The sequence below is a fragment of the Oncorhynchus kisutch genome, linkage group LG20 (assembly GCF_002021735.2).
Source record: "Oncorhynchus kisutch isolate 150728-3 linkage group LG20, Okis_V2, whole genome shotgun sequence".
NCBI lineage: Eukaryota > Metazoa > Chordata > Actinopteri > Salmoniformes > Salmonidae > Oncorhynchus > Oncorhynchus kisutch.
The window spans coordinates 37,767,402-37,776,849 of NC_034193.2; the positions used below are offsets into that span (position 1 = coordinate 37,767,402).

General features: G+C 42.6%; 1 pseudogene; it reads right to left on the reverse strand.

Annotated features, from left to right (window-relative positions):
- Nucleotides 1-844: 844 nt before the first annotated feature.
- On the reverse strand, nucleotides 845-7,512 carry LOC109875514 (two pore calcium channel protein 1-like; annotated as a pseudogene).
- Between the last annotated feature and the right edge of the window lie 1,936 nt (nucleotides 7,513-9,448).

Consider the following 9,448-nt stretch of genomic DNA (forward strand, 5'->3'; position numbering starts at 1 on the left):
TTGTCTCAGGATGGTAAGTTGGTGGTTGAAGATATCCCTCTAGTGGTGTGGGGGCTGTGCTTTGGCAAAGTGGGTGGGGTTATATCCTTCCTGTTTGGCCCTGTCCGGGGGTGTCCTCGGATGGGGCCACAGTGTCTCCTGACCCCTCCTGTCTCAGCCTCCAGTATTTATGCTGCAGTAGTTTATGTGTCGGGGGGCTGGGGTCAGTTTGTTATATCTGGAGTACTTCTCCTGTCCTATTCGGTGTCCTGTGTGAATCTAAGTGTGCGTTCTCTAATTCTCTCCTTCTCTCTTTCTTTCTCTCTCTCGGAGGACCTGAGCCCTAGGACCATGCCCCAGGACTACCTGACATGATGACTCCTTGCTGTCCCCAGTCCACCTGGCCATGCTGCTGTTCCAGTTTCAACTGACCTGAGCCCTAGGACCATGCCCCAGGACTACCTGACATGATGACTCCTTGCTGTCCCCAGTCTACCTGGCCATGCTGCTGCTCCAGTTTCAACTTCCACCTGACTGTGCTGCTGCTCTAGTTTCAACTGTTCTGCCTTATTATTATTCGACCATGCTGGTCATTTATGAACATTGAACATCTTGACCATGTTCTGTTATAATCTCCACCCGGCACAGCCAGAAGAGGACTGGCCACCCCACATAGCCTGGTTCCTCTCTAGGTTTCTTCCTAGGTATTGGCCTTTCTAGGGAGTTTTTCCTAGCCACCGTGCTTCTCCACCTGCATTGCTTGCTGTTTGGGGTTTTAGGCTGGGTTTCTGTACAGCACTTTGAGATATCAGCTGATGTACGAAGGGCTATATAAATAAATTTGATTTGATTTGATTTGATTGAGTCACCAGTAGTCAATGCATGGGCGCAGGGTCTTGTCCTTTTCCTCCACAAAGAAGAACCCTGCGCCTGCGGGACATGAAGAGGGACGGATAAAGCCAGCAGCTAGGGAGTCCCCAATGAAGGTCTCCATAGTCTTGGTCTCCGATCCCGACAGAGAGTACAGATGTCCCCGGGGCGTCGTGGTGCTAGGGAGAATGTCAATCCCGCAGTCATAGGACGGAAGGCAGGCTCAGGGTCAGTTCAGGCAGAGGTTGGTAATCCCGAGGTGGGGCAAAGGTACAGGACGGCTGGCAGGCTCAGGGTCAGTGGCAGGCAGAGTGGTCAAGTGGGTACAGGGTCAGGACAGGCAAGGGTCAAAAACCAGGAGGACAAGAAAGAGACTGGGAGAAAGCAGGAGCTGATAACAAAAACGCTGGTTGGCTTGACAAAACAAGACAAACTGGCAACAGACAAACAGAGAATACAGGTATAAATACACAGGGGAAGATGGGCGACACTTGGAGGGCGTTGGAGACAATCACAAAGACAGGTGAAATAGATCAAGGTGTGACAGTATAACTTGGTTCTGAATTATTAGTCCCACTAAATCCTTCACTCATATCTTACTTTTCTTTGGAACACTATTTTTCATACAAGGTTTAAGTTAGAAACACTATTCAAACTCTATAAAGTGCAGACTGGTATGGAATGGTGTGGTTGTATACAACTTGTTCTTCTTTTTGTCCTTCTCCATCTACTTCGATGGGATTTTTCATAATTTTAAAGTTCCCATTGTTAAAAATGGCCATGACATCCAACATTCTATTCATTGTAAACAATGTAACTTTTAACACATATTACCTACTTTTACCACTTTCCAAACAGCTTAGACAAACACTTAAAGGGGATGATATTTGTCTACTTCTCTGCTATTCAACCTGTGATGAGGAAAAACATTAAGATCCACAACATTTATTCCACGGGACAAAACTAGGGCCAGAGTATGACTGTGGCAGTGAGTAGGTTCGGAGACATGTTGGACAAAACCCACTGAGTCGATGATGGTTCCGAAAGCCTTTTGGTTTGGGCCTGTGGACTTTTCCATGTGAATATTAAAGTCACCAAAAATGTGAATATTATTTACCGTGACTACAAGGTCCGATAGGAATTCAAGGAACTCAGTGAGGAACGCTGTATATGGCCCAGGAGGCCTGTAAACAGTAGCTATAAAAAGTAATTGAGTAGGCTGCATAGATTTCATGACTAGAAGCTAAAAAGACGAAAATGCAGTCGTTTTTTGACATTTTTATATCGTAAATGTTAGCAACACCTCCGCCTTTGCGGGATGCGTGGGGGATATGGTCACTAGTGTAAGCGAGAGGTGAGGCCTCATTTAGCACAGTAAATTCATCAGGCTTAAGCCATGTTTCAGTCAGGCCAATCACATCAAGATTATGATCAGAGATTAGTTCATTGACTATAACTGCCTTGGAAGTGAGGGATCTAACATTAAGTAGCCCTATTTTGAGATGTGAGATATCACAGTCTCTTTCAATAATGACAGGAATGGAGGTATTTTTTCCAGTGAGATTGCTAAGATGAACACAGCCATGTTTAGTTTTGCCCAATTTAGATTGAGGCACAGACACGGTCTCAATGGGGGTAGCTGAGCTGACTACACTGACTGTGCTAGTGGCAGACTCCACTAAGCTGGCAGGCTGGCTAACAGCCTTCTGTCTGGCCTGCACCCTATCTCATTGTGGAGCTAGAGGAGTTAGAGCCCTGTCTATGTTGGTAGATAAGATGAGAGCACCGCTCCAGCTAGGATAGAATCCGTCACTCCTCAACAGGCCAGGCTTGGTCCTGTTTGTGGGTGAGTCCCAGATAGAGGGCCAATTATCTACAAATTATATATTTTGGGAGGGTCAGAAAACCAGCGATTGCGTTGTGAGACTGCTGTAGAGCTCATCACTCCCCTTAACTGGGACGGGACCAGAGACAATTACACGATGCCGACACATCTTTTTAGCTGATTTACATATTATACATTACGTGTGAAACTTTATGTGAGGATTATATATAGATTCAATTAATGAGATGTGGGGGGAGATTCTCCTTATAGTCAATAAAAGGTTGCCAAATTCTGTAAAACGTCTTTAACTTATTCCTCAAGCAGTAAGTGATTTTCTCCAAAGGGATACAACTATTAACTTCCGATAACCACATTGCAACTGGCAGGGAGGAATCCAATTTCCATTTCAAGGCAATACATTTCTTGGCCCCCTGAAGCTATGTTGCGCTTGGTCTGACTGTTTCATCCTAACATCGTTGGTGTCGCCATCGCTACAGTCACCAGTTTTAGCCTTAGCCATCACCATCTTCAGATTGGCCTTAACGTCGGTAGGCTTGCCCCCTGGTAAACAGTGTATGATCGCTGGATGATTCGCCCTCGTCTTAAGTCTAATACTGCGGGTAATGGAGTCGGCAATGACTAGGGTTTTCAATCTGTCAGAGCTAATGGTGGAAGACTTCGGCGTCTCAGACCCCGTAACGGGAGGAGGAGAGACCAGAGAAGGCTCGGCCTCTGACTGCGACCCGTTTCTTAATGGGGAGAACTGGTTGAAAGTTTCTGTCGGCTGAATGCGCGACAGCGGTTGAGCATTCCTACAGCATTCCTTCCAGAAGCCATGAGAAAATTGTCCGGCTGCGGGGACTGTGCGAAGGGATTTATACTACTATCTGTACTTATTTGTGGCACAGACGCCATTTCATCCTTTCCTACACTTAAAATACCATTGCCTAACGATTGCATCTGAAGCTGGGGTTGCAACACAGCTATCCTCACCATAAGGCGATCGTTCTCCTGTATATTATACAGCGACGAAGGCATAATGTTAATGTTACAACTTAGCTTCGGCTGGTTGAGGTCCTGACAAACCATGTCCAGATAAAGGGTCCGGTGTGAAAAAGTTGAATGAAAAAAGTTGAGCGAGGGAATTTTTTCAAATGTAAAACGGTAATTAAAAAAATACAAACCGTAAAGTTGTCAGGTAGCAAAGTAAGGTTAGCAACAAACCGCACAGCAGCACGTAAACAAGTCTACAAGTTGTACAGAAATCGTAGTCGACTTTTCTGTTATTTAAATCTGAAATCAGAACAGAAATAACTTCTACTAATCTAGAGGTACAGCTGTTTTAGTAACCACATCAACTACTTTGGTAACCCTTCATTTTACACATAGTGTCAATTTAGTCTAGGAACCAAGGAAGTTAGTACTACATGAATTAGTACATACAAAGTCACAAAATGTAATTATATTGATAACTACAAGTAAGAAGGTAGGTATAACTCAGTACCAGTTAATAACTATACCTAGTAACTCCAAGGAACATACAAAGTCACAAAAGGTAATTATATAGCAAAACATTTTTCCCAAAAGTAAGTACAAGTAAGAACCAGCTTATTACTATATAAATACGTAGTCACACCAGTCTCTTTCAAAGTAATACCTAAGAATCACCAATGAACGTAAATACCAACCAAAATACCTTCTCCCGTTGTTTCTATGTACTTAACCTTTAGTTACCATGAATGTTCATAGTAACATCTTCCTTCACTCATGCTGCCAAACATACCCTTGTAAAACTGACCATCCTACCATCCTACCATCCTACCGGTCCTTGACTTCGGCGATGTCATCTATAAAATAGCCTCCAACACTCTACTCAGCAAACCAGATGTAGTCTATCACAGTGCCATCCGTTTTGCCACCAAAGCCCCATACACTACTCACCACTGCGACCTATACGCTCTCGTCGGCTGGCCCTCGCTTCATACTCATCGCCAAACCCACTGGCTACAGGTTATCTACAAGTCTCTGCTAGGTAAAGCCCCGCCCTATCTCAGCTCGCTGGTCACCATAGCAACACCCACTCATAGCACGCGCTCCAGCAGGTATATCTCACTGGTCACCCCCAAAGCCAATTCCACCTTTGGTCGCCTTTCCTTCCAGTTCTCTGCTGCCACTGACTGGAACGAACTGTAGAAATCACTGAAGCTGTGATTTCTCTCACTAGCTTTAAGAACCAGCTGTCAGAGCAGCTCACAGATCACTGCACCTGTTCATAGCCCATCTGTATACAGCCCATCTACCTACCTCATCCCCATACTGTATTTATTATTTATTTTGCTCCTTTTGCACCACAGTATCTCTACTTGCACATCCATCTTTTGCACATCTACCATTCCAGTGTTTAATTGCCATATTGTAATTACTTCGCCACCATGGCCTATTTATTGCCTTAACTCCCTTATTTGACCTTTACACTCACTGTATATAGACTTTGTTTTATTGTTTTTACTGTATTATTGACTATGTTTAGTTCATTCCATGTGTACAAGGCATGGCAAATTATTATTCTCCAATTGCAAAACTATCAGGCACGTACTGTTCGACGCCCAATTCCAGTTCCTCAATTTTCATTTCCAAAGAAGATTGTAGGTTACTTTGGTCCACGGTGTACTCCACGAAGAAGGATTACAGGATGAAAGCAATGAAAATACTGAGGAACAAATGCACGTGATACTCAATTCTCATAAGGAGCGAGCGAGTTATCAAAGTCATACTATACTGAGTTCCAACTGGATTCCTATCACTACCCCTTAGGCACTCCTGCAGATCTGAAACTATTGGATGGGTACAAGCCAATCAAAAGGCAATGTGAAGTTATTACCATACTGCTTAAGCTTGTCTAATCCTTTTAGATCTACTGTAGTGCCTGTAGGGGTAGGAGCTAGGGGTCGATTTGATATTCATCAATAGAGTATCATTGAGAAAAGTTTGTTTGGTTCTCAATATTTCAAAGGAGACTTGTTCTTACTTGATGACTACAATGTGGAAGAGGACGAAGAACATCCTGGCTGAGATGTGAGTGACCGCGATGAAACCGCTGGACAGCAGTGGGACCAACATTAAAGAAAATAATAAAATAGTAACAATTCTCCACTGAGTGGTCAGGAATGGTCAAGTTAGCCTGGCAACTTAGAGAATCATCGAGAAATTACCCAGTTGTCTAAAATAAGCTATGAAGACTAGTAAATAAAAAGTTGTTATATTGCAATTGCATCTCATTTTTAACCCTCTACACACTAACCTACTGTAAAGTTTTAGTCAGTGACCACTGCTTACTGTACATTACAATTCAAGATTTCTATCTTGTAGCAACATTTTCACAAGAGTACGGAAAAAGTATTGTTTAAGCTCAATGTATTTTACTAAGCTTTGAAAGGGATATCATGCCACTGGTTGACCACGGTGAGTTCCAGTAGGAGGATAAAAGAGGAAACAACGTTGTTAAAGTTGTTCTTGCAGTAGTTGTGCTTGGCGAACACTAAGTTTGAGCAGGGTGTTTCCACAGAATGCCTTATCCAGATCAGTGGAGTTGGCCTCGAAAAAGCATATTTTCCCTTTGAACAACTCAATTCCCACCATGGTGAATATGTAATAGACCACCTGAGAAATATATGGGACAACTATGCAGTCAATCAATCAGTTGCAACACAGGATTACATATTGGAGGGATATTTCACTCCAAAATCAATTGTCTGATGTTTTCAGCCATCATAATAAAGTGTCATTTAAATATGCGTCAATGACCAAGACCATCTGTTTTGTAGATCCAGCTGTATGGCCTAATCCAAAATGAACAGAAGAGATAAGCGCCACACAATTGTAGTTCTTATTTTTCCCCCCATTCATTTGGGGTTGAGGCATATAGCTGGATATACACAGCTGACAGATTGGGAATTTGATTCATCTTGACATTTGAAATCATCTGATATCCCTTACAAGCTTCAATCTCATGAGCTTAGTTCAACTGAACCCAAAATAAGCTTGTTCACTCCAATGTTTGTAAACAAACAACTTACGACAATGAGCTGTCTGAAAGTGAGTATCGTCGGTCCAATCTTGATGAGGGATTGATGATGGCACGGAACCTGAGGGGAGAAAGAATATCAGGAAGAGTGAGTTCCACGTCTAAGTCCATGAATGATAATATCAAATCAACCATATCTGACTTGTATAGGTCTTTCTGCCAATTCATTTTGTCACAGATACTAGCCCTGGCAGTTAAGCGAAAAGGTTTGATAATGTTTCACATCTTTATTTTGAAACTCTCTTGCACTGTACATGAGCACACACACACACACACACACACACACACACACACACACACACACACACACACACACACACAGGAAATGGAAGTCCTTGACCTCCTAACCTTTTGATGTTGTCTACCACTTGTATGAGCCTCAGGATGCGCAGGATGAACACAATGTCCAGGATCTGACGGCTGGTGTAGCCATCAGCTGGGACAAAACACATGAACATCACAACATGAACGCCAGGCAGACTCAGAGGGCAAAATCATTTTACATGCATGTGTTCTATGCTGCAAGTTACCCATGTTCCAAAACAGGCTGTAGTAGAGGGCACCATTGACAGCATAATGAAAAAAGGGACACAAAGAAAATAAACATCCAAAGTCAACATAGGAAGCAGATGCTTGATTTATAGCGCTTTTCAACAAGCTCCTAAAAGTAGGAAAAACCTCATCCATCGCCAATGTATGCCACCCACTACCAATGTACGTCATTATATACTATACTGATTTTATCATGAGTCATCTATCAACAAAAAAAACATGAATAAAGTACCATCTTATTTTATCTTTCATTGCTCAAATTTCAAATGAAACATAATGACGACTCCTCATTCAACAGACAATCATCAATATGTTTAAAATAATACATGAAAAAGTCAAAACGCTATGGGAAACAGAAACAGGATGACACCAACACACCAATGACAGGCTTACTGTCAGGATTTGGCCAGGGTTGTTCCGGTTTTCGTCACTAGATGCCCCCATTGTGCTTTTTGACCCTTTTGTTTTCCCTTGTTCCCAGTTATTATTTGCACCTGTGCCTCGTTTCTCTTGAATGTATTTAAACCCTTAGTTTTCCTCAGTTCTTTGCTCTGTGTTTGAATGTTAGCACCCAGCGATGCTGTGAACATTTGTTGTGCCAGTTGGACTCTCTTTAGGTACTCTGTTTTTGTTCTTATTTATTTTTGATTATCTTTTGAGGCTTTTTTCTGCTGTACCTACCACCTTGTGGATTTACCTTTTGACTTGGAGGATTGCCTTTGTTCTCTTGGAATTACTTTTGACGTTGTGGATTTATATTTTTTGCCTGAACTTTCCTTTTTACTTTATTAAAACACTGTTTCCAGTACTGCTGTGTCTGCCTCATCTTCTGGGTTCTGCCGACTATTAGTGGCTCAGTTTGCTAATTGACTGTTTCTCACACCGGAGACCCAAGTTCGTAAACGGGTACGGACCCTTACTATAGGTGACCTTCCACCTTCCCGGGGCCAGCACAATGGTCAACAGGAGCCAGCATTAAAAATGAGCCGCGATCACCACCAGAGGGTGGCTTATGGGGAACAGCAAACCCCAGACAAAATGGACAATTAAGTTGCATATTGTATTTCACTTAATAACTTTTGCTGTTATCTCAGACCCGGTGGTCTACAATCGGAAATGTAGGCCTAAAACATTGATGGTTGCAATGCAGGCAAACTGCTGCTGAGCCCTTAACAAATAAAATAACATTTACTGTTTGAGTAAAGTGTGGAAGTCATCCATGATAACACAATGTGCTAGATTTAATTAAAGACATACAGTACCCATCAAAGTTTGGACACACCCACTCAAGGGTTTCTCTTTATTTCTACATTGTAGAATAATAGTGAAGACATCAACTATGAAATAACACATGGAATCACGTAGTAACCAATGAAAGTGTTAAACAAATCAACATATTATTGATTCTTCAAACAAGCCACCCTTTGCCATGACAGCTTCGCATTCTCTCATCCAGCTTCACCTGGAGTGCTTTTCCAACAGTCTTGAATGAGTTCCCACATATGCTGAGCACTTGTTGGTTGCTTTTCCTTCACTCTGCAGTCCAACTCACCCCAAATCATTTCAAATTTGGTTGCGGTCAGGTGATTGTGGAGACCAGGTCATCTGACGCAGCACTCTATCACTCTCCTTGGTCAAATAGCCTTTATACAGCCTAAAGGTGTGTTGGGTCATTGTTCTGTTGAAAAACAAATGATAGTCACACTAAGCACTAACCAGATGTGATGGCGTATCGGTGCCGAAGGCTGTTGTAGCCATGCTGGTTAAGTGTGCCTTGAATTCTAAATAAATCAGTGTCATCAGCAAAGCACCCCCACACCATCATACCTCCATGTTTTACAGTGGGAACCACACATGCATAGATCATCCGTTCACCGCCTCTGCGTCTCAAAAAGACACGGTGGTTGGAACCAAAAATCACAAATTTGGACTCATCAGACCAAAGGACAGGTTTCCACTGGTCAAATGGCCATTGCTCATGTTTCTTGGCCCAAGCAAGTCTTTATTATTGTTGTTCTTTAGTAGTGGTTTCTTTGCTGCAATTCGAACATGAAGGCCTGATTCACGCAGTCTCCTCTGAACAGTTGATGTTGAGACGTGTCTGTTAAACTTGGAAGCATTTATTTGTCCTGAAATGT